Consider the following 25,710-nt stretch of genomic DNA (forward strand, 5'->3'; position numbering starts at 1 on the left):
AAAGGTGACGATGATGGACTGGTGAGTGAGGAACCGGGTCATCAAACGTGATGTTTTTAAAGTGACACGACGCGGGGCACCTGGGTGGCTCAGTCGGCCAGGCGTCGGACTCTTGATCTCAGCTCAGGTCTTGATCTCAGGGTCATGAGTTCAAGCCCCACCTTGGGCTCGGTGCTAGGCATGAAGCCTACTTAAGAAAAATTAAAAAGTAAAGCGAAGCGAAACAAAACAATGACAGGGCACGTTTGTGTGGGCGACCAAGCGTGTTCTGCTAAGTGTATTCAGCACATGCTCAGAATAGTTGCTTCTGGGGCCTCTGAATGGAGGGAAGGTTTGGGGAAGAAGCAGAGGCAGGGGCATGTCTGTTCTGACTTTATACACTTCTATATAACCCTAATTATTTGAATCAGCAGATATGACCTTTAGAACTTAAATAAGGGAGGGACGCCTGGGTGGCTCAGTCGGTTGAGCTCCTGACTTCGGCTCAGGTCAATGATCTCACAGTTCGTGGGTTCGAGCCCCACGTTGGGCTCTGTGCTGACAGCTCGGATCCTGGAGCCTGCTTCCGATTCTGTGTCTCCTTCTCTCTCTGCCCCTCTCCCACTCATACTCTGTTTCTCTCAAAAATACATAAACATTAAAAAAAGTCTAAAATAAAAGGAACTTAAATAAGGGAGACTCAATTTCCCTTTCTTTCTGCTTATCCCTAGCCCAACGGCACTGCCGTGTTCTCACCTCTGACCTTCCCCTTACAGCTCACGACGTTGTCCTTCAGGTTGGGTGTGAGTAGGGGGCCCTGTCACACCCGCCTTTGGCTGCAGGTCAGGGGGACCAGCCAGTGTTTTCCCTCGCCCCAGTCCACACCGGGCTGTGCGAGGGCACGTCCCCCGTGACAGCATCTTCTATAGGTGGCCCCCGTTCCTTCTGGGTGGCCTCCCCCAGCCCCCCCACCTTCACCCCCAGCCCCGCCGCCTCCTGAGCCGTGGAGAACAGGTGGACAGACGGCTGGAGCAGGCTGGGGATGTGAGTGCCCATGGAGAGAACATCCAAATTCACCCCACCGACCGGGCCTGGAAGCCGGTACTTTTAAAGAGAGGAATGAAAATGAGGACGAGCACAGAGGACGCCACACAGGGCAGCAGCCATCCCAAGGCTTTTCCCGGTGACGTGATGGGGAAGCTCTGGGAGTTGGGGGGCTGCCGGAAGCCAGTGTTGTAGACTCACAGTTCGGGAGGCCAGAGGCCTGAAGAGAAGGTGTCGGCAGGGCTGTGCTCCCCTGACCCTGACCCTGGAGGAGAGGACCCTCACTTGCCTCTTTCAGTCGCTGGTGTCCCGTGGCTTCTGGCTGTGTCACCCCAGCCTCTATCTGCTCCCGGCCTCCTCCCTGCCTCTCTGACTCCTAGCCTCCTTTCCTCTCCTGGGAGGGACACCAGTCACACTGGACGAAGGGCCCACTCTGATCAGGCAAGATCTCTTCTTCATTTAACCAATTATGACTGCAAAAAGTCCAAATAAGGTCACGGTCTAAGGCACTGGGGGCAAGGGCTTCAACATGTCCCCTGGAGGGACACAGTTCAGGCCAGAGCACAGCCCCTGCAGGCTCGGGGTGCCGGCCGTCGTCACCGCATCTTCCCACTGACTTATGGTTGGAGGTCGTGAGGGGGCTGACTCTGTGTAAGTTGCCTGTCAGCCCGGGTGCTGCCGGGTCACATGCTCTCCCCCCCCCCCCACACCTTCCTCCTGCCCCACAGAAGCCCTCACCAGCTGTGAGCCTTGGGTCTACACTTGGCCTCTGAGTTTCTCCAAGACGAACGTGGACATGTTGATCTAGAAGGTGTTGCAAGTCTCTCCTGGGGCCAACGTGCCATGATTCCCGGATGAATAAAGGCCGTTGAAGGTGAAGCCTGTGACCTCCACCATTTACCTCTGGCTGTGAATTGTTCCCGAGAAGGGATTCCAACAGAGGGGGGCTGAAAACCAGATACAACACAAGTCACAGAATCTTCCAAAGCAGTGTCCCCAAGTTTCAGCAGCCATAGGTCTCCTTGGCCGTCAGTGTGGGTGGAGTAGACACCTGTCCTATTTGACCCACTGGTGGAGTCCCGGCCCCGGGCCCCACTGTGGTATCTCTCCACGTCTGGTGCCCTGCCTCTTTTCGGGGGCAGGGTTGCAGTTGGGCCCCCCTCCCTTCTACACCTGGTCCCCAAGGGTGGGCCTGGCTTTGTGACATCCTTGGGGCAGAGCCTCGCCGTGCGTAAGGGTCAATAACTACTGGGTTTTGCTCAGTGTTAGAAGTGGGGCATCCGCAGGTAGCTGTCAGGGTGCAGATCTCAGCTGCACATCACTCGTGTGTAGCTATGGGCTTGTTACTGAAACTTCCTGAGTTTCAGTTTGTTCCTCTGTGACTTGGGGGTCACTAGAGCACCCCTCACCCCGAGGCTCTCGTAAGGATTAAAGGAGACTTTTGTGTAATAAGGGAAGCAGCATGCTAAAGCAGAGGCATCACTGTGAAGGCGTCAGGTAAATTTGGCAAAGATGGAAATCGCTTATCCATCCTCAATAAGGAGATTTTTTTTTAATATTTTTTAAATGTGTATTCATTTTTGAAAGACAGAGAGAAACAGAGCACAGGCAGGGGTGGGGCGGAGAGAGAGGGAGACACAGAATCCGAAGCAGGCTCCAGGCTCCGAGCTGTCGGCACAGAGCCTGACGCGGGGCTGGAACCCACTGACTGCAAGATCATGACCTGGGCCGAAGGTGGACGCTTAACTGACTGAGCCACCCAGGCTCCCCAAGGAGTTTTTTTTTAAGTTATAACCCCCCAGAATGGATGGGGAGACTAAGAGAGACAGCAACAGTGGCTTGTGAAGGCTGGGGCACAGGGGGATGGTCCTGGGCTGGGCCAAGCTCAAGAAAGCCAAATCCCTCACCAGCAGTCCAGAACGTGGATGGTCAGGAGGTGGTACTTCTGGACAGAAGAGTCAAAAGGGTCTGATTAGGGATGATGGGGTATAGGTTGCTTCAGAAGCAGCTGGGTCCCTCCCTGGAGCATTCATCCAGCCTCAGTGGACTTAAAGGTTTACCCTCCAGAGAGCTGTGACCAGAGCTGCTATAATGAGGGACCTCGGGCACAGTGGCAGGTGAGACTCAGCAGAAAACAGGCACATTGAGGAAAGAAACACCCAGCCGGGTGCAGAGCCCCGGGCTCCCTCAGCGGGCAGCCGGACTTTATCTTCCAGGCAATAAGGTGAAGCATCCTCCCTGGTCCAAAAGAAAGGCCCAAAGGAAATTACAGCAGCGGTCCCCTAACGAATGACACAGCCAGGTCACGTTGCAGGGGAGCTCTCGGTGGACGGGCCCCAAGGGTGGCCCCTGTGCAGATGTGGAGAGGCTTCAATCCGCTTTCTCGTTTCCGTCGATTAAAAATGAGCAGGAGCCCAAGGTAGCCAAGGATTGACTATCAAGTATCTGTGAAGAATGATGAACCCAAAAGACAAAAATACATTTAATAGCGCGCACACACACACACACACACACCGCACAGTTTGTTATCATCAGCCATCAGGGAAGTATTAATTAAACCTGTGTTGTTACATCCATGTTCTCACAGCGCTATTCACAATAGCCGGAAGGTGGAAACAACTTGAATGCAATTGATGGACAAACGGACAAGCATAGTGCAGTCCATCCGCGCCATGGAACATTATTCAGCCTTAAAAAGGAAGGCAATCTGACACAGGCCATAACATGCACGAGCCTCGAAGACATGATGCGGAGGGCAATGAGCCGGACAAGTGCTATGCGATTCCGTCTGTAGGAGGCCCCCGGAGTAGTCAGATGCACAGAGATAGGGGGCAGGGTGGAGGTTACGGGGGCTGGGGGAGTGAGGATGGGGAGTTCGGGAGTTCGAGTAATGGGTACACGGTTTCAGTTTGGGAAGATGAAGGAGCTCTGAAGAAGGATGCTGGTGACGGTAGCACAACACTTTATGATTTGTTAAAACAACACATTCTATGTTGCGTACATTTTGCCGCGATTTGGAAAAAAACACACATTGAGATGCCACTTCGCAGCTGCTGGGATAGCTACAATGGAGACAGGTACTGTAACAAGTGTTGGAGAGGATGCGGAGATACCAGGCCCCCCCCCCCCATGCTACTGGCGTGAAGGTAAGATGGCACCATTGCTTTGGAAAACATTCTGGCCGTTTCTCAAACAGTTAAACAGAGCATTACCACGTGACCCAGCGGTCCTACTTCCAGGTATCAACCCAAGAGAGATGGAAACATATGTTCGCACAAAAACTTGCCCGTGGATGTTCATAACAGCATTTTTCACCATAGCCAAAAGATAGAGAGAACCCAAATATTCACGCCCTGATGAACGGGAAAATAAAATGTGGTGTGTACGTACAATGGAATATCACACATCCATAAAAAGGAATAAAGCATTGACTCATGCGGCGATGGATGAACTTTGAAAACATCATTCTAAGAAGCCAGATGCAAACAGGCACATATTATGTGATTCCATTGACATGAAATGTGTGGGATAGACAAATCGATACGGACAAAAAGCAGATCAATGGTTGCACACTCTGTGAGAAAGAAACCATTATGTATACTTTGAAAGGGTGAATTTTGTGGTATGTGAATTATATCCCAGTGAAAAAAATTTTAAACCTGGAGGAAACAGAGACTATGCCTACTGTCAGCCTCTTCAGAGGGCAAAGAGTTTTGTTCTACGAAAGTCGAAACTGGGGTACTATAAAAAAAACATTTTGCCAACAACAACCTATCAAGCTTTGAGGAAGTAACAACATGATAGCGGAAATGAAAGACTAAGTAGAAGGATTGGACCTTGTGGTGGAAACACTCTATTGGAAATTGACAAAGAGAGAAGAAAGGGAGAAAATACAAGAAATGAGAAGCTCAGTCCAGGAGGTGCTGTGTTCAGATGGTGGACATTCCGGAAGGAGACGACACACAAGATGATGTCTTTAAAACACAATTCAGGAAACTTTTTAAGAAATGAAGGGCACTGGCATGCAGATTGTAAAGGTCCAGTACAACGGATAAAAGTAGACCCACACTAAAGCATATTTTGTGAAATTTCAGAGCCACCATGTCAAAAAGAATATTGTTCAGGGTTCCAGAAGGAGAAAAGAAGGCGACACATGAAAAGAATCAGCCCTCAGATGGCTTTGGCTTTCCCAGCAGGAACTTTGGGAACTAGAAGATTGCTATGGAGGAAGATAATTTTCTATGTGGAATTCTATACCCACACAAACTATCCATCAAGTGCAAAGGCAGAATAAAAACCTTTTCAGAAGTTCGGGCAGCAATGGCAAGTAACAAGTTATATTCATCCTGCAAGAGGATTGGGCTTGAAAATTGTCCTGAAGGAAAAGAGTCAGAAACATAATGAAATAAGTAATACCTGTTATAGGGGCTTTGGCGAAACACAGTGTGCATTCTGCAGAGGCACAGCATGCATGGTGCCCCTTGTGGAGCAGGGAGAAAGGGAAGGGGATGGAAATGGATGGGAAAGTGAGGTGCAGTGAGAGCAAGGAGGAGGAGCGGGTGGCCCTGGACCTCCCTGCTGTCCACTGAAGCCATCTCAGCATGACCCAGGTGTGCAGCAGCTGAAGGGCCTCCATCAGAACAGCAGACACCCACTCCAGCCCTGGGCGACCTTGTTGGAGTTTTTGCTCAGCGGCCATAGCAAATTACCATGGACTGGTGAGGGTTGGGGGGGGGGCTTGACCCACAGACATTTATTTTCTTAGTTCTAGAGGCTGGAAGTCCCACATCAGGTGCCAGGTGATTTGGTGTCTTCTGAGGTCCCGATCCGTGGTTGTGGATGGTTGTCTTCTCTGTGTGTCCTCATATGGTCGTCCTTCCATGCTTCTCTGTGTCCTAATCTCTTCTTATAAAGACACAGTCATATTGAATTAGGATCTACCCAATGACCTCATTTTATTTTTATTGTATTTTTTGAAAGTTTTACTTATTTTTGAGAGAGAGAGAGAGAGAGAGGGAGAGAGAGACAATGGGGGAGGGGCAGAGAGAGAGGGAGAGGGAATCCCAAGTGGGCTCTGTGCTGACAGTGCAGAGCCTGACCCGGAGTACAATCTCACGACCATGAGATCATGACCTGAGCTGAAATCAAGAGCCGGACGCTTAACCAAATGAGTCACCCAGGTGCCCCCCAGTGACCTCATTTTAAATTATTCACCTTTATAGACCCGCTCTTCAAATAGAGTCACGTTTTGAGGTACTGGGAATTAGGACACCGATGTATGAATTTGAGGGGATACGATCCAGCTCACAACGGCTAGACGGATAAACTTCAGAGATTCAGACTACAAAATAACAATGCCAGGCTCTTGGAGGTATTAGAGAGTCATCTGAATAAAGGGTGCGCATATATCGTTTAGCGATAAAACACCAAACACACCTCCACGATGATTTCTGCAGGTTGAGAACCCAATTTTCACCTCAGTCCTCCATTTATAGGTCGTTTGATCTTATTAAAGCAGCCTCTGGCTAGAACCATCACCCCTTTTCATCAGAAACCGCATTAGCAGGGTTTTATCTTAAAGTGTTTTTTCCATAATGCTGTCTCATGGTCGTGGCTTTGATCTGAGACAGCCAGAGCTTTGAGGTTTCACTTTCTCTTCCATGGCTGGCCGAAGAGTCTCACTAGCTCGGTCAAGGGCCAGGTCAGAGCCAAACTTCATCCCTACCGTGTCTCCTCCTTGCTGCCCATCCTAAGACACCTTCCTCCAAAGAAAAATGGGGCTGGCTGCTTATTTAATGTAAACAGAAACACACACAAAAGTGTGAGTTTTTTGTTTGTTTGTTTGTTTGTTTGTTTGTTTGTTTGTTTTGCAGCTTTGCAACAAAGGCTCTTAGTTTTATTTTGCCAAATTTGGCATTTTATCACGGACGGCGAAAGGGGGCCCTTTTTCTTAGAAGTGATGCGCCCTCCCTGCCTGGCCTCCAGGGCCTCCCACGTGGCCTGGCGTTTAATGATGGGTTATTAGAGTCAGAAGCATTTGTGGGACTGCGTGGGAGTACAAGATTGCCTTCTGATGAGACACAGAGTCAATGTTTGTTGGCACCATGGATGGAGCTGTGTGTTACATGCAGATTGGAAACCCAACGAAACGAATGGAACAAAGTCCTCCGAGGCCTCAAATGTCATCTCGCGGAGTAGCATCGAGCAAATATTGCATAAGCGTGAACTGCCATTGGGAAAGCCCCAGAAATTACTGACCAGGTAGACAGAGGCTGCCCAAGGGCAGGGGACACCTCCCAAAGATCCGAGAAACGTCCAGGAATTGCTCTTTGGTCACGTTGAATTAATGGACACGCCCTGAAAAGATTTTCTTTGTTTTAATAAAATTGTGTCCATCATGCACAGGTGCCTTCTGAGGCTTTGTGGCCATGCAAAGATGAGACTGACCTTGTCCCTGTTCTCGGAGGTCACCTGTGTGTGTGTGTGTGTGTGTGTGTGTGTGTGTGTGTAGAACAGCAGGAAGAAAGGACAGTCGAGATGGCTGTGTTGATCATAATATGAGGCAAAGTGGAATGTATGATTCTGCTCAATATCATTCTCATCACCCCTGTTTTCCAGGTCAATCCTTACCCATCCTGCTCTATTTTTCTTCAGAGCTTATCAGACATTATGTTGCATTACACATTCATTTGTTTGTCTGTCAATTGTTTCTCTCCTCACCCCACCCCTCCCCCATACTACAAATTCCACCGGGGCATGGACTTCCCTTACTCCCAACCCTGGGAACTGTGCCTGGTGCATTTTGGCATCATAAATATGTACTGAGTGAACAAATGCTAAATAGAAGAACAAGCGCAAGCAAAATAGAAGAGATAGGAGGCTTTGTTTCAAAGCTGCAAAAAAAGCTCAAAATTTTTTTTAACGTTTATTTGTTTTTGAGACAGAGAGAGAGAGGCAGAGTGTGAGCAGGGGGAGGGGCAGAAAGAGAGAGAGAGACACAGAATCCGAAGCAGGAAAAAGTCAAAATTTTATGTGGGCTTCTCTTTACATTAAATAGAAGCCCCAGAGGGAAGGATCTAAAGCCTGTGAGGGCAAGCTGGGTGGGTGGGGAGGGGGGAGGGGGAGGACAAGAATTTTGAGAGTTCCAACCCCAGAAGAACTAGGGAAGTAGGGATTCTAGTTCTGTCAAAAGGTAGGAGGTCTGAGCTGATAATAAAATAAAATAAAATAAAATAAAATAAAATAAAATAAAATAAAATAAAATAAAATAATTGTGTGGGTGTTTATTTCACATTATAATACATAAGATACAGTATTATTCAAAGATTTTTTCCTAAATCTTTATTGAACGAGTGCTACAGGCACAAAAAAATGTGTGAATGGGCATGGGACGTGAACAAAAGGAATGGAACTAGTACCCGGTGTATAAGAAATATCCAGTCTCACCAACAGTCAAAGCAGCGGAAATGTTGGGAAAAGACAGTTTTGGCCTGTGAAATTCACCAGAAAAGAAAAAAATGTCATGCTATTCCCCAATATTGGGAAGGACACAGTAGACAATGTTGAAAAGAGAGATACCCAAGTGTTACTGTTCGTCGTTTTATGACAGTGGAATTATGAGGTTTTATGACAGTGGAATTATGGGTGATATTTCTCTTTGGCCCTTAAAAATTGATTCATTTTATGTCCACATGTACACGTTCGTGCAGCGTATCACTGCTTTACAAGAATTCCGGCTGTGGGCCTGTGGTTGGGTAAGTGGTCTACTGCCCACACAGGGTAACTTGAAGGGACAATGGAGGCATCCCAACTTCTAGAAATTTCCTGACAACTTCTACTGCCTCAAAAAAAAATATGCTCAGGGTATGGCTATGAAAGAATGAGACTGATGATTTTGTGGCTTGTGGCATCCGTCGTTATTTTGTGGGTATTCTCGGAGCTTGTGCTTCTTAGATTTATTCATGAACTTGTCAGAACATTCATGAAGAGATATTATCACATAATTGAGAAAGATACCAGAGGGTGTTACCTAGCAGCAGAATGCCTACAGAGGCAGATAAGTTGGTTGAAGAAGACCAGATCCCAAGGACCTGGGTGGAGGGAAATGGGAGGGGGCTGTGGGATGCCTGCACAGTGCTCATGTTTCCAGCCATTTGGGGAAGTTCACATGCAGTTTGGGTTCCAATTCAGAAGTGACTTTTTAAGCCAAAAGGTTGAGTCAGATGCTCTTTCTCCTTGTTACTCGGGAGAGATTCGGACTCAGGATTCCTCAGTCTGAGGAAAAGCCCTTTCTTTACTTGCTGCCTGTATGAAAAGAAGGAACTTTCATGAAAATCAACCCATGAAGACTGTGCCCTTGGAGTGAATTGTGAGCAACTGCAGTAGCAGAACTGAAAAGAATCTGTAAACAGTCAGATGTCCTGAAATAGGACCACCAAGGGCCCAGAAGAATGTAAGGAAGCAAATAAAGCCAAAGAAGATAGAAAAAGATTTCTATCGGGGCGCCTGGGTGGCGCAGTCAGTTAAGCGTCTGACTTCAGCCAGGTCACGATCTCGCGGTCCGTGAGTTCGAGCCCCGCGTCAGGCTCTGGGCTGATGGCTCGGAGCCTGGAGCCTGTTTCCGATTCTGTGTCTCCCTCTCTCTCTGCCCCTCCCCCGTTCATGCTCTGTCTCTCTCTGTCCCCAAAATAAATAAATGTTGAAAAAAAAAATTAAAAAAAAAAAAAAAAGAAAAAGATTTCTGTCGCCTGGAAAGAATGAAATCTCAGTTGGGCCAGTACGAAACCATTCTTGTAGTCCCATTGATGAAGAGTTTCTGGAAGATCCTCAAAAAGCAGAAGCTGGAGGGGTCGATCTCCACCCAAAAGCACAATTTTACAATTATTGTATATGCTCATCCACAGGTTGGTGAGCAGGAAAATGGATATGAGTCATACTTTGGAACATGGATTCTATAATCAACACATCACTTTGCTACTAAAACAATGGTGGTGAAGTTTGAGAGAGGAATTCTTTTTTTTTTTTTTTTAATTTTTTTTTCAACGTTTATTTATTTTTGGGACAGAGAGACAGAGCATGAACGGGGGAGGGGCAGAGAGAGAGGGGGACACAGAATCGGAAACAGGCTCCAGGCTCCGAGCCATCAGCCCAGAGCCCGACGCGGGGCTCGAACTCCCGGACCGCGAGATCGTGACCTGGCTGAAGTCGGACGCTTAACCGACTGCGCCACCCAGGCGCCCCTGAGAGAGGAATTCTACGTGATAATAGTAGACTGGGTAATTCAGGGCAGCAAGGAATTCTGGTGGAAATCGTTTTTGAAAATCTTCTGGAAGGCATCAAGAAATCAACAAAATAATAAAGAATTACTAGGCCAGAGTTCAGGGGAGGATGAAAGTCCAAGATGGTAAAGTTGAGTCTTATGTTGCTTTTTCCCCCTCTGATTTTTGCAAGGGCATCAAAAAGGCTGAGAAGTTGAACCTCATGGAGATAAAAGTTTGGAAACCAAAACTTGCCAAGAGGGGAAAGGAAATATTAAAGATAATAGCAGAAATGGATGAGTCATATATCTATATAGCAAGCTGAACAAATCCAAAAGGTAGTTCTTTCAAAAGAGTAATTAAATTGATAAATCTCTGGCAAGACAGATTGAAAAAAAAAAGACACAAGTAACTAATACTGGGAATTAGAAAGGAGATAACACTACAGTTTCTATGTTAGGCAGATATTGTGGCTAACTTTTCGAAAAACATTTAAAAATTAAGATAATACTGTACAAATTCCTAGAAAAATGTAACATACCCAGACAACATTTAGAAGAAGGAAAATCAGAATAGTCCCATAACTATTAACATAATTACATTAAGGATTTAACACTAACTGATCCTCCCCTTCTCCACCCTGAACACACACACACACACACACACACACACACACACACGCAAACACACACAGATCCTTGGGATCGGAGGGATTCACTGGCAAATCTAACAAGGATTTAAAGAACGAAAATCACTAAAATTGCACAAAATGTTCTATAGAGTCGAAAAAGAAGACCACTATTCAACCTTTCACAAGAGCATATCCCTGATTAAAAAAAAACAAAACAAAACAAAACTGACAAAGACATCACAAGAAAAGACAATTACAGGCCGATCTCATGAATCCACATAGACGCAAAAATCTGAAACCAAATTTTAGCTAGTCAAATCCAACATAGAAAGAGGGCAGCACATCATGACCAAGTTAGGTTTAATTTAAGAATGCAAGGTTGGTAAACATTTGAAAATAAATGATTCTAAATCTACCATGTTCACAAAATAAAGGAGAAAAATAAGACTTTCTCACTAGATGCTGGGAAAGCATTTTATTTTTTTTTTATTTTTATTTTACTTATTTTATTTTTTAATATTTTAGAGAGAGAGAGAACACAAATGGGGGAGAGGGGCAGAGGGAGAGAGAGAGAGAGAAACTGAGGCAGGCTCCATGCTCAGCAAGGAACCAATGCAGGGCTCAATCCCATTACACTGAAATCATGACCTGAGCCGAAATCAAGTGTTGGACACCCAACCGACTGAGCCACCCAGGCGCCCCTGGAAAGCATTTTATAAAATTCAATATTCATGCATGACAAAAAGTCATAGCATACCAGGAATGGATAGGAACTTCCTTGATTTGTCAGCTGATGTCTTAGAAAACCGATAATGATTATCATTCTTTTTTTGTTTTTGTTTTGTTTTTTTTTTAATGTTTATTTATTTTCAAGAGAGAGAGAAACGGAGAGCAAACAGGGGAGGGGCAGAGAGAGAGACACAGAATCCGAAGCAGGCTCAAGGCTCTGAGCTGTCAGCACAGGTCCCAATCCAGGACTTAAATTCACAAACTGAGAGATCATGACCTGAGCTGAAGTGGGACACTTAACTGACTAAGCCACCCAGGTGCCCCGAATGATTCTCATTCTTTTTAAATTTTTTTTTCAACGTTTATTTATTTTTGGGACAGAGAGAGACAGAGCATGAACGGGGGAGGGGCAGAGAGAGAGGGAGACACAGAATCGGAAACAGGCTCCAGGCTCTGAGCCATCATCAGCCCAGAGCCTGACGCGGGGCTCGAACTCCCGGACCGCGAGATCGTGACCTGGCTGAAGTCGGACGCTTAACCGACTGCGCCACCCAGGCGCCCCATGATTCTCATTCTTAATGGTGCAATATTAAAAGCTTTTACCTTTGAAATCAGCAACAAGGCAAGGATGTCTGCTGCTGCTACTTTTATTCTCCTCTGCATTGGAGATACTAGACAGTGCAATAAGTCAAGAAAAAGAAACAAAGTGTAAGTTTTGCAAAGAAAAATAAAATGGTCAATATTCACAAATGATGCAATTAAATATAGAGAGAATTTAAAAAATTAGGATTTAAGCAAACTAGTGATATCAATAAGTAAGTTTAGCAAGACCCCTTGATATGAGGTTTACACCCTACACTCAAATTATGCAAGAGAAAAATGGACAAAGACTTTAGGATGCATGCCAAAGAAAGATATTCAAAAGGCCAATAAATATAGGAAAAAATGCTCAACATCATCAGTAATTGGAAAATTGCAAATTAAAAATATCGAGGTTCTATAACACACTCATCACAGTGGCTAAAACTAAACGAAGTGTCTGTGTCGAAAACTGGTGAAGGTGAGGAGCAATGGAAACTATCCTATAAACCACAATTCTAATAACTGAAGGAAACAGTTTGGTTTTATCTGCTGAAATGAATACCTGCATGGCTTCATTCTTAGTAATTCCACTCCTAGGTAGGGGTGCATGGGTGGCTCAGTCAGTTAAGCACCCGACTTCGGCTCAGGTCATGATCTCATGGTTTGTGGGTTCGAGCCCCGTGTCGGGCTCTGTGCTGACAGCTCAGAGTCTGGAGCCTGCTTCAGATTCTGTGTCTCCCTCTCTCTCTGCCCCTCCCCTGCTCATGCTCTGTTTCTCTCTGTCTTTCAAAAATAAATAAATGTTAAAAAAAAAAATCCACTCCTAGGTAGAGACCCAGGAGAGAGGCATGTCTATGTTTACCAAGAGACTTGTACAAGAATATTCCCAGCAGCATTCTGTGCATGATCTTTAGACTGGAAGCGACCCAGCTGTTTATCAGCGATGGAATGGATTCATGAACACGTTATTTTCTTAGCATAAACTACTATAATGTGGTGAACACTGAACGACAGTTACACGAACGTGAATGAATCTTGCGAATATAATGAGGAGCAAAAGAAGCCAGGTCCTCCAGAAAATACTTTGTAGAATTCCACTCCTAGAAAGTTTAAAAAACAGGCAGATGTAAACCGTAGTGTCAAATTGGTCTTGCTTCAGTGATAAACTAAAGAAGAGTAAGGAAATGTTTAGCAAGAGTCAGGAAAGGAGAACCACGGTCTTTGGAGAGGAAGAGGGTATAGCTCCAGGAGGGAGGACTAGGGGCTCCTGGGTGCTCTCGAGGTTCTATTTCTTGACCTGTGGCTCTGTTACACGGGTGGTTCTTTTGTTGGTTTGGTTTGGAGGCGGTGGTGGTTGTTTTATGATATTCACTGAATGGCTCATTTCTGATTTGCACACTTTTCTGCGTTTGTAGGGTATTTCACAATCACGTCAGCTAAAAAATAACCCAACTTCTCTACATTTGAAAAATACGAAGTTATTTGGGTCCACTGTTGGCATGGTTTAAGCATCTACAGTGAGGAAGACCAGATAGGCTCTACCACAGGGCCCTGATGAAAGCTCGGTTCCCCTCCCCGTGCCCCCTGCGTGCTGGGTGCTATGACCCATGCTCGAAAAGAGCGTATCTTATTGGTCAGCAGAGAGGGAGAATCACCAGTCGGGGTCACCGTGTGCATCCAGGGTTTGTCTTTTTTTTTCTTTTCAACGCTTTTTTAAATTTATTTTTGGGACAGAGAGAGACAGAGCATGAATGGGGGAGGGGCAGAGAGAGAGGGAGACACAGAATCAGAAACAGGCTCCAGGCTCTGAGCCATCAGCCCAGAGCCCGACGCGGGGCTCGAACTCACGGACCGCGAGATCGTGACCTGGCTGAAGTCGGACGCTTAACCGACTGCGCCACCCAGGCGCCCCCAGGGTTTGTCTTTTACACTGAACAGAAAACAAAGGCAAGAGATGAAATGTTTCCAACATGCTTTACGATATCGCCTGGTCTAAAGAAAAAGTGTTACTATGAGACGATACTATAATAGCAGGGAGAGCCCCTCAGAAGATTTTGAGGACTGGTTACTGCTGCCAATGCTGAAAAACAAAAGACTTACATCCTATGAGTCACTGAGACCACACAGCTTGAATCCAACATACAACCACTGTGGCAAAGGAGGGAGTCACATTCAGGGCAAATCTACATGGGATTTCCTTGCACACGGGATCACCAGTTGAGCACCTACTATGTGACCAGTGCTTTTCCAGAAGCTGGGGATACCAAAGGGAATAAAACAGAAAACGTCCCTGTCTTCTCGGCATTTGTTTTCTTGTCGGGAGAGAAAGACAATACAGGAGTCACGTAATAATATGGCTGAGAGGGTATTGAGGGCTGGGAAGAAAAAAAAGCAGCTAACGTGAGAGAGTGAAGGTGGTTGAGATGCCACCCTCCGGGAGGCTCCCCGGAGCCTCATCCCAGGGGCCACCGATGCGGGAGGACCATTTCATAAAAGTCACATCCATTCAAAAGGTGGAGGTCCACAAGTCTTGGACGGCAGGAGGGAAGTGTCATCGGGGAGATGGTTTTGTTGATGAAAGACCCTAAAGGAGATGGTTACAAAGCATTTCTTTTCCATGATGGAACTGGAACTATTTTTATACCTTGAAGAGATTGTGATGTGCAGTGAATATAATAGGGGCAGTTTATAGAATAATATCATCGCAACGCTTTGGAAGCACGGACAGGTCTCTACAGTCTCTTGGGCGCCGTCGAAGATGACTGATTTTGGAGACAAAAACAACGTCATCGTTCTAAATTTAAGACTTGGAGTGTGCTTTCAAAAAATTATTTAACAGCTTTTTTTTTTTTTCCTCAACACTTGAACACTTGTCTTTCTTACCCAAGAAACCCTCACACTTTCCGGTCATAATGATGATGTATGTGACACCCAACTTGGCAAGTCTCGTGGGGCAGGCTAAAAGGGGAACTGCCCGCCGCCGAGGTAATTATCGAAGAAACCAGTACACTTTAATTTTGCTTTGGAACAACCGAGGACGAATCATCTTTGCTTTCAGCCAGAGATTTCTCCCGGCCAGAATTTTCTCCAATTACATAATAAATAATGGATGTCTCATACTTCAGATTATTTCCACATTCGTTTTACATGCTATAGCTTGTCTTCTAAACGTAAAAGCGTGTTCAGTTGTAAACTGGAGACCAGGGAACGGAATGTTCTCTGGACTTGAAAACTCTATGTACTTTGCCTTCTTCCTTTTTAATATTATAGAGCTTGTCTAAACAAACGTAGCCCAGTCTTCAACCAGTCCCAGCTAAGACAAGGAAATGATAAACTAAGCACTTCATTACGAAGACTTCAGAGAGAGAGAGAGAGAGAGAGAGAGAGAGAGAGAGAGAGAGAGAGGAGATACTATGTTTTGAGCGGATCAACTTGATTTTTTCCCCCAGACTTTTCAGAAATTGTCCATTGTGGGAAAGGCGCAGAATGGCCACGGTCTCTGCACAAGAAATCGTGTGAGCTGCCTGTGTGGTGTGGGTCCACCGGGCCTGTTCCCAATCCCCCTGCCCCTCTGCCTCCCATCACGAAGAGCCACGTCTCGCTGCCCTCTCTGTGGCATCAGATTTTTCCCAAAAAAGTAGCTTAATTTTCCCAAGAGATAGAAGTTGCAGAATTGCCCCAGGAATTACAGAGTTCACCGTGGCCCACGCTGTGCTGAACATCCGGCATGGTTCTCCGATTCGCCAGCAGGCGGAACTGTCACTGGGGCCTCTGAGAAAGTGTGCCCCCTTCTGGGGAAGGTGGGATTTTGTCCAGGCCTGACCTCTCCGGGTCAGAGGCATCCTTCCTGGAAAATCAGGTTTCTTCAGCCTTACTGTGGTCACGGCAGGGACACAGAGGACACAGTCCCCGGGGTAAGGAGAGCCGCCCCACATAAAGTGCTTCTCCCTGCCTGGCCCGTGTGGAGGTTTCTCTGCGTATCTTGGGAGACCCTCGCAGTGACCCGGGGGAGAGACCAAGGCCCTCAGGCAGAAAGTAGCCTCCCGACTCGAACCGGAAGAGGGGATCCCATGGGGGCCTTGTGAGCCCAGAGCCCCAGGGCCACTTACGTGTCTGATGTCCAGGTGCACGATGGGGGCCGGTCTCTTCTCTCACCCCTGTGACGAGGAGACCCAGCCACGGAAGGTTCTAGAAAACACACATCCCTACCCTCCCTCAATACCACCCCCTTTGCTTATGGAGCCCGAGGTGGCTCCATCAGGGCGGCCGTCCTTCCAGAGGGGAGAGGAATGCAAACAACACAGGAACTTCATTCTCACTTTGTGAATCTCGTGGCTTCCACCCCAAACCTCATTTTCCGAGAGGGCTCGAGCGGATGGGGAGACGCGGTCGGGCTGGAGCCTGGGCACGTGGTTCCTCCGTGTTCTCAGACTGTGTCTGACATTCCCCCACGTGACGGACTGAAGTGGGTCCCCCCAGTATTCACATGTGGGAGCCCTGACTCCCAGCCCCTCCGAAGGTGACTGTATTTGGAGATGGGGTCTTTAAAGAGGTAAATGAGGTCACTAGGGTGGGGCCCTAAGCCACTCCAGAGCTTCCAGAAAATGCGTTTCTGTTGTTGGGGCCTCTCAGGCTATGATGCTTCGTTTTGCAGCCCCCGCGAAAGAATGCAACCCCTCCCATTTTGACCCAGCTGCCACTGGCTCCTTTGCTCTTCCTTGGACCTACAGGCAGCCTCCTGCCTCAGGACCTTGGCCTCGACTGTTCCCTCTGCCTGGAACCCTCCCCACCCCCCCACCCCCCACTTGTCCCGGCTGGCTTCCCCACCTGCTTCATTCAGATGAACAACGACCTTCCACGACCACTTGAACCAAACGTGGGGGCCCCCGACCCTGCCGATCCCTCCCCCCATGTCACTTCTTGCCCCCTGCGATCACCTCTACTCCTGCTTCTGTGTACCGTCCGTCTTCCTCACTGATGGAAGCTCACCCCGGGCAGGAGTTTTTCTGTTGTGTCTGCAAACTGTTGTTGAATGGGCGCATGCCCTGAGGACTCTGTGAGCTGTGTGCTACCTGGGCCCCCACAAACAACTCCTACAGCTCGGTGGGTTTGTATCTCCACTGCAGAGAGGAGACGTTAGGGACTCCTCGTCCCCGCCGGGTAGTATTTTGCGTGGTGGGAGAATGGGGATTTGGACCCAGGCGACCTGGCTCTAGAGTTGGGGCCCTGGGACAGAGAGGCGGGAGTCTGTGGACCACCACATGCAGAAATATGGTGGGGTGGTCCCAGGTGGGGAGCCGGGTCGCGCAGATCCAGGGCCTGGCCCGGGAGGGGGCTGGTTGGGACCATCTACAAATGAACGACGTTTGAACCCAGTGTCTAGGGCAAGATAGGACCATGTTGATGCGTGGACTCTCCTTTTTTAAAGGGGAGACCCCTGCCTGTGTGAAATCCACAGTTAAAAATGCAGCCACACCCCCCCTCACATACATATGTATTCAGCTGTAAAAAACCTGAAAGATTTTTTTTTAATACATTTGTTTTAAACAAGGAGCTGTCTTATGTTTGGCTAAAATGCTGGGTGATCAACCTGCACACTTAGGGATGATTTCAAATCCTAAAATCAAACCTACACGTTATTTTCAAACACGAAAGGCCTTTTCTGAACACCTGGTTACTTTTAAAGTTGATCAATATTATGTGTGCACGCACTTAAATGGATTGGTATTTTTTTTTACAGTTTTCATATTCTAGAAATTATATATATATATTTCTGTATTTATATTTATTTATTTCTTTGACCAATTTTTCAATGTTTTCTGTACTCTCCTGGGAAGCTCGTGACTCTGGGTGAGGACCACGCAGGACAGCCGGGCTGAGGAAGGCCCACAGGCTCTAAAGCCCCACCACCTGGCTGTGAATTTTGTTCTGTCACTTTCTGTGACCTAAGAAAGTCTCTTGCTCTCCCTGTGCCCCAGTTCCTCTTGCCAAGTGGCAGGGATATTAATCTCACCCTCCTTGTAGGGGCTTGGGAGGGTAAGAGGTTATAAGTAAGCACGCACTCAGCAAAGCCAACACACTTCTTTTTACAAAAATTGTTAATGTTTATTTATTTTTGAGAGAGAGAGAGAGAGAGAGCAAGAGAGAGAATGGGGGAGGGGCAGAGAGAGAAGGAGACACAGAATCCGAAGCAGGCTCCAGGCTCCGAGCCATCAGCACAGAGCCCGACGCGGGGCTCGAACTCACGAACCATGACATCGTGACCTGAGTTGAAGTCAAGAGTCGGACACTTGACTGACTGAGCCACCCAGGCGCCCCTGTGCAAAGCAGTCTTAAGAATCAATGGAGGACTTACGATTGTCCAGAGATCTTGACTAGGTCTTGTCAAACATTCAAAGCTGTGTCAGTGCCAGTGCTGAGTGTATACAGAGCAACGTGAAAAGAGCAAGGTCAAAATATAAAACCGACATGTGTCTCACGCACTGTAACACGCACATCAGAAAGCTCAAGGATCAGACCGTTCTACTTCTTTGTGAAGCACCTACATCGAGAGGAGCCTGAACAGCCCTGCCCTGCGCCTGTCACATAACTCGTCACACCGAGCGAGTGCCTTCCACGTGCCCTGGCGAATTTCCACGCTCCGTTCTAAGCATGGACCAGCTTTGATTTCCTCTGTGTTTTCCACGTTGTGAAGCATCTGTGAGAGTTCTTTTAAGGAGATTTTTGCTGGTGTCGCTCCCTCTGGGACGTTGTCGCCCTTTATATCAGAACCGCGTTCCTCATTCTGTCAATAGAAGGCCTTCCTCCACTCTCTGGCTGTGCGTCTAGCAGCATCTAGAACAGCAGCAGCATCAACGTGCCCATATAATCAACTATTTCTTCTATGGCTCCATGGACGTCTGATTTGAATTTCACCTGGAACATTACCAATGATTTCCTTGGCTGCACTTCCATTTTGGGGGGTCCGATCCCTCTTTCCGTTTTTGTCAGATGTCACGTGGGTTTCTCAGCGGGCTACAAGGAAGCCACACAACGACACTCTTTACCGTCTGTGCATCACCTGAGTCGCAGATGTGCCGTGGCCGGCCACCAGCGGACTGAAAGAAGTGACATGGTTGTCATTCCCACGGCGATCTGTGGATTGCAGAACAGCAGGGATTGCGTTTTACGTCCTTACTCACAGTTCCTGCACCCCCACAACCCGTATTCCCACCGCGTTGTTGGGGAGCTGCTGTTGTTTACCTAGACAGTGGTAACGGAATTTGTCTGAATAACAACAAAGTGAGGACTGCATGCTTTAGCTTTCCAACTGTGATGACATTGCTTTTAGAAACATAGCGACTCCTGGGGCTTCCCAGTGCCCTCGCTCCCGAGACCACCCTTCCCATCCGCCCGAGAGGATATAGGTCCCCACACTACACTTGTGGAATGAGGGGTTCGATTCTGGACGCAACCCCTGGTTGGCTCTATGACCTTGACACGTTATCCAGACCCTCCATATCTTGGTTTCTCCCTTTGGAACCTGGGGATAGAATTAATAACGCCCACTCACGAGATCTCCACGAGGGTTAAATAAGGTAACATACACAAAACACAGCAGAGCCTGGCACATGGTAGGAGCTGTAAATGTGCGAACTACTACTCTTAATCTTTAAAGTAGCGAACACTGGACATTTTTTGAGTACGGGGGTGATGCTAAGCCAACCGGAGGTTATTGCCCAATCCAATCCCTGTAATGGTCCTAAAAGATCGTTCTATAATGCCCATTTTACAGATGAGGAGATGAGGTCTAGAAAGATATTTAAAGTTCCCATGGCCATACTGGACTCCAGTCCATCTGGCTCTAACAATGAAGCTTTTGGGGGCACCTGGGTGGCTCGGTCTGTTAAGCGTCCGATTTCGGCTCAGGTCACGATGTCATGGCTTGTGAGTTCGAGCCCCGCATCGGGCTCTGTGCCGACAGCTCAGAGCCTGGAGCCTGCTCTGGATTCTGTGCCTCCCTCTCTCTCTGCCCCTCCCCTGCTCTCACTGTGTCTCTTTCTCCCTGTCTCAAAGATAAATAAAAATTTAAAAAATGAAGCTTGTAATTACTTTGTCATATTTCTCTGATCATGAAACTCTGAGGCCATCTGCTTGGTAACCCTTCCCATATTTACAGTTACACATGCACACGCATTGGCCAATATTATACCTAAATTGTTTATTGCACAGGTAAGCCACCTCTATGCTCTTCTGTAGATACTATCACAGCTACAGGAACTTTTCTGTCTGCATCCTGAGAAGTAGATCTCTACCCTCTGGTTTATTCTTTAAGGTCTAGATAATTTAGGTGGTAGAACAGATCTACCTATCACGAAATCAAGAGCTTACCTCCCTAAAACGATGGAAATAACTTAGTTCTGCAATAATTTCCGGGCAGCTTCAGATTAAATTTCTTTCAATCTACTTTAAGGTGTAAATATTTCCCCTGGGGAATCATTGAGTTCGGCTTTCTAATTTGATTTGGAAGAAAAGGAAGTGGAATCTGTCTGCCTCACATGGAGCCTGGCGATTCGGTGCACTGGGGAGATGTTCAGATATCTGTGTAGGTGTTTTTAATAAGTTAGTTCCCCTAATTGTATTTCCTCTCCACTAAATAAGAAATGCCCTGCCCTAATGGGCTTAATCTTTCTAAATTATTTTCTGGTTTTAATTGTGCCGTTTCCCACAAGCATCTAATTTAATTACAAGATCGTAATGCTTTTCTGTGAAAAGCTTGCTTGCACATTAAGAACACTGGGATTCAGATGTTATGGGGGGGGGGGGGCGGTGCTTACTCCCTTTCTCAGGAAAATGCCCGGATGCTCGCCTCCCTCAGTGGGTCAGGTCTTTGGGAGGTGTGGAAGGTGACGGGGCCCGACCCGGTCAGGGGCTCAGAGGGACCACCCCACCCCCACCCCATCCCAGGACGATTCCGGATGCAGCTGTAGACTCACACACGGAAGGCTGGGATCAGTCCTCCGTTGCCAGGAAGTGGCTTCGCTCCAAAACCCCATCTGTGTTGGTGGCAATGACAGTGGAACAGCAGACCTATCACCCCACCGTGGGGTCAGGAAATGGGTGTCCCACTGATGAACTCATGTCCCCGAGTGACATATTGAACAGCTAGGTTTGCAGCACCTTTGAAAGCTATGATGCCACATCCCAAACGAAGGTAGAGGCAGAAGAAAGGACATGGATTCTTGCTGCGGGGGAGGCTGGGTCTTTCTGCAGGGGGAGGTTTCAGTGATGGGGACCCCACCCTCAGGGCACTTCCAGCCTTCAACATGCTGCCTGGGCGCTGTATGGGCCCGTTTACGAGCCCAGCTCTTGCCTCCCTCCAGGGACAGCGAGGTCCTGAGTTGTGTCCTCCCTGTCCCTCCTCCCCGACCATGGGCTGCTCAAAGCTTGTAGGAGTCCAGACGCCCCTGGGGAATCAGAGCAGGTGCTAATGAGGGTGCCCATGGTGGCCAACTGTGGCCGGTCCTTGGGACAAAGTGCCTTCACTAGGGAGACAGGAGAGGACACGCAGGAGAGACAGACAAGGCTCTTTACAGAATGTGCCCCAGTAATCCTATGGGTCTTGGGCTGGCAAGGCAGTAGCATGGAATGATGTACCCAGATACCATTTTTATTTTCTTGGTAAAGTATCTGCTAAGTCAGGAGCAAGGAAACCAGCAAGGACTATTTATAAACGTGGTAAGCCAATCACACTGTTTCAACGGGGTGATTAATGGCCTAGGAGCAGTGCCGAGGACAGAGCCCCGGCTTTCCCCAGGGCCCTGGCGCCTGCCGTGGACGGAAGGCCTTTTCTAGAAGTTTTCTCATAAAGGGGAAGAGAAGGGAAAAATCTGCAAGGACGGCCCAGGCAGGGGAGGGGCATGGTCTCTAGCAACGTTTGGGGAAAGAGTGGAGAATGTCAGCACCACCATCTAAATATGGTTCATCTCTTTGTGTCCCTAGTTCGTCAACTGTCAGGTGGGCTGGACATAGAAGCTTCCCCGTGAGACGCTAGGGGTCTTAAGTGAACTCATACATTTTTTTAAAGTTTGTTTATTTCCTTTGACAGAGATGCAGACAGAGACAGCACCAGTGGGGCAGGGGCAGAGAGAGAGGGAGAGAGAATCCTGAGCAGGCTCCTCACCGTCAGCACAGAGCCTTTTGCGGGGCTCAGACTCATAAACTGTGAGATCATGACCTGAGCCGAAATCAAGAGTCAGACTCTCAACCGACTGAGCCACCCAGGTAGGTGCCCGATGAGTTCATATTTGTGAAGCACTTAAAACAATGTGTGTTTCTTAAATAAAACACAAACGGACCTTTATCGAACATTTACAACGTGCAGGCACCGTTTTAGAAGTGACGTCTCACTGAAGGGTGTTGGAAACGTACCAGCACAGGGTTCCCGCTGGAATCCGTGTCGCGTTTCGGTGGCACCTTCGGAGGTATGGTGAAGACCTGGGCTCTGGCCTCTTGTGTTAGCTGCTCACTAACGACCTGCTGCTTCAGCGGCCGAGGCCAGGAAGGTGTGTATGAACACGTGCTGATTCCGTAGAATCCACTGGCGAAGAAATAAATGGCACTCGGTGCTTTCGGTTTTATGGAACGAAGACAGAGGAGCCGACGCTGGTCATTTGGTCTTTGAAGGTGGTACAACCAAATCTCAGAGAAGGAAAAGCATGAGGTTTTGTGAACTGACAAGTCCTGGGGTCAAGAAGTCAACTTAATTTTTCTTAATCCTGCATTGCCAAACTTCTCCATATAGCATGGGTCTGGACAGCTGTCAAAACACTTGGGGAAATACTGTCCTTTATAAACCCCACAAGTCAGGGGAAGTTGACCACCGGTTTCCCTGAAGCGTCCCTAATGGGATGCATTAGGTTCTTACATAAAGGAAGCAGGGTGGCTGGGAAAGGCCCTCTCTTTCCCTTCCCTCTTCTTCCTACCCCTTGCTTCCTCAGATGGCTGGTATCTTGGATCTGTACTGGGGAGGCCAAACCCTTCTATTAGGAATCAACCCATACTTGCTGCCTGGGGTCTGAGCCGTTGGGCTCCTCCCCCATCAGACCTGCTCTTCCCCGTCCCCTCCCTCTGAGCCTCACGCACTCTTAGCACACTCCCTTTTCCTCCTTGCCTCCCCCCCCCCCGCCCCCAGATGTGGGAGCACTCAATGCATTTTGTTGCTCCTTGGTCTCCTGCCTGTTTCTTACCTCAGAGTCACCTCCCTGGGGGGCAGGGCTCCGTTCTGTTTTGTCCCTGCTGGAGAATGAGGCCTCGCGGCACCACCACATAACAAGTGGGCTCTGAAATAGTTGGCAGGTGAGTGAATGGTTGTCTGGCCTCCGTCGGGTTGCTGGGAGGAGTAAGTGACTGGTATGTAACAGGTGATTGTAAAATACGCGTTCACTCATTCCCCGTCCTCATTGCCTGTATGGACTGATGTTGGTTCTTTCCTCCGTGGACAGAGACTCTAGGAAGGTGCTGAAGACCCTAGAGGGGAGTCAGAGCAGTCAGTGGCTGGTGGCTCAGAGCCCCACCGTCCAGGGAGGGTGTACTGGCCCCGGACGATCGAGGAGAGGCATCCAGAGTCCCCGGGACGATCCAGCGGGGTGGAAATGAGGAAGGTTTTCCCCGGTTTCTGGCACACACAGGGGAGAAAGGCAGTCTCCCTGGCCTCCTGACATTCCATTGTTCTAGAACCACAAGGTGAGGACACAAAGGAGCCCCCAGGAGACCTCAGCTCAATCTGTCTTCCTCTCTCAGGTGTGGACTGGCAGCTCGAGAGGTGAAAGGTCTTCCTCCTCGCCGCCCTGGGACGGGAGCATAGGTCACGGGCCTCCTTGGACCTTGAGGACCGGGTCCCAGCTGCGTGTGACCCACTGTTTCTTGGTGTCTAGACTCATCTCTCCTAAAAATTCTTTCTTGGACACAAACTGTGCTCGCATTCCCTGCATCCTTGCAGTTTTCACGTTACGTCTTCAAAGGAAGAGAAAGAAAAGGCTTTTCATGGCGCACGACCATTTCTGGTTTCACAACCCACGTGGACAGATCCTTCTGCGTGGGCTGCGTTCAGGGAGAAGACACGTCTTCTACTCTCCTACTTCCTTCTGAGGCCGGGAGACAAAAGCCACCCTTGGAGTCATTTTAAAGGCCACAGGGAAGTCAATTTTAAGGGAAAGAACCCTTCTTCCACTGATGCAAATGGAATGAGCTCCAATGGTTTCCTTTTAGAAACCATGTTCTGCAGATATAGGACAGCCAGCGTCATTTGATTAAATAAACAGGCAAATAAGGAACAAGAACGCCGGGAGGGCACCGTTTTCGGTCAAGGTCCTGTTGGAGCCAGTGAGGGTATGTCCCCCTTCCAAAGACTGGCGCAAGCTTTAATTCTCCAAAGTTCCCTGCGTGAGTGAGACTGCTTATTTTAGGTTTGCTGCTGGCACAGTAAATGGGCAACGCTTTCCCAGAATCTTCCATAAACTCGGTTGCCAGGTTCCGCCTCCCATAAGCGTCCAAGCCCTCGTCCATCTTTTTTCATGGTCCACCAGGACCTTCAAGGAGAATTCTTCAGGTTCCCTGTTTACTTCTTCGAAAGGAAATGTCGTCTAAGATTGACACTGGGTGGCTCAACATACCCCGATAGCCTGTTTTCTGGGATCCAAACATCTGTAGACTCTTTGTGCAAAACCTCAGACTCCTGGCCTGAGTAGACGTTTCGAAAAAGACTTGCCAAGTGCTTTTAAATCTTAGAACCGTGGCTGGAGCCGTGGAAGATATTTGTTGAATGGAAACCACCGGAATACCAGTTAATGGAGGTTCATGACCGTGGTCATTGTAACCTGCCATAATACCAGAATCTGGGAACAGCAATCCTTTTTTTTTTTTTTTGAAAGTCACAGGTATGCCGAATTTAAGATGTAAAATTGAATGTATTTTTATTATTTTTTAAAAAAAAATTTTTTTTTCAACGTTTATTTATTTTGGGGACAGAGAGAGACAGAGCATGAACGGGGGAGGGGCAGAGAGAGAGGGAGACACAGAATCGGAAACAGGCTCCAGGCTCTGAGCCATCAGCCCAGAGCCTGATGCGGGGCTCGAACTCCCGGACCGCGAGATCGTGACCTGGCTGAAGTCGGACCGACTTGGCTTAACCGACCGAGCCACCCAGGCGCCCCTTGAATGTATTTTTAAATGAAAAAGAAATGTCTTGTTTTTCACCTCTGCGTTCAAATTCTTAACCTCGATGCTCAAAGGAGATACAGAACAAAATCAAGTGTAGAATTTTACAGAGGTCTCGGGGCGGGGGGGGGGGGAAGGTCAGTCCCGACTTCCTGCTCAGGTTCTAATTCTCTTCTCCACAAGGCCATTTCCAGGTCCAAATTGCAGAAAAATATTCCAAGTTATCCCCAGCTCAAATATGCTTTTAAAAGTAGATTTAATAATATAGTGGTGATGTTTGTTTAGAGGAGG

The 25,710-nt window shown here is 47.9% G+C and overlaps 1 long non-coding RNA gene and 1 other non-coding gene across 2 annotated transcripts; one reads left to right on the forward strand and one right to left on the reverse strand.

The window, feature by feature from the left end:
- The first annotated feature begins 446 nt into the window (after positions 1-446).
- TRNAR-UCG lies at positions 447-532 on the forward strand. The gene has a single exon. It is a non-coding gene; the product is annotated as a tRNA-Arg (tRNA).
- Positions 533-18,441: 17,909 nt separating this feature from the next.
- LOC102901206 lies at positions 18,442-25,127 on the reverse strand. The gene is made up of 3 exons (XR_441087.5): positions 23,451-25,127; positions 22,633-22,902; positions 18,442-19,356 (listed from the first exon to the last, which is right to left on the reverse strand). It is a non-coding gene; the product is annotated as an uncharacterized LOC102901206 (long non-coding RNA).
- Between the last annotated feature and the right edge of the window lie 583 nt (positions 25,128-25,710).

This window comes from Felis catus, chromosome C2, assembly GCF_018350175.1.
Source record: "Felis catus isolate Fca126 chromosome C2, F.catus_Fca126_mat1.0, whole genome shotgun sequence".
Taxonomy (NCBI): Eukaryota; Metazoa; Chordata; class Mammalia; order Carnivora; family Felidae; genus Felis; species Felis catus.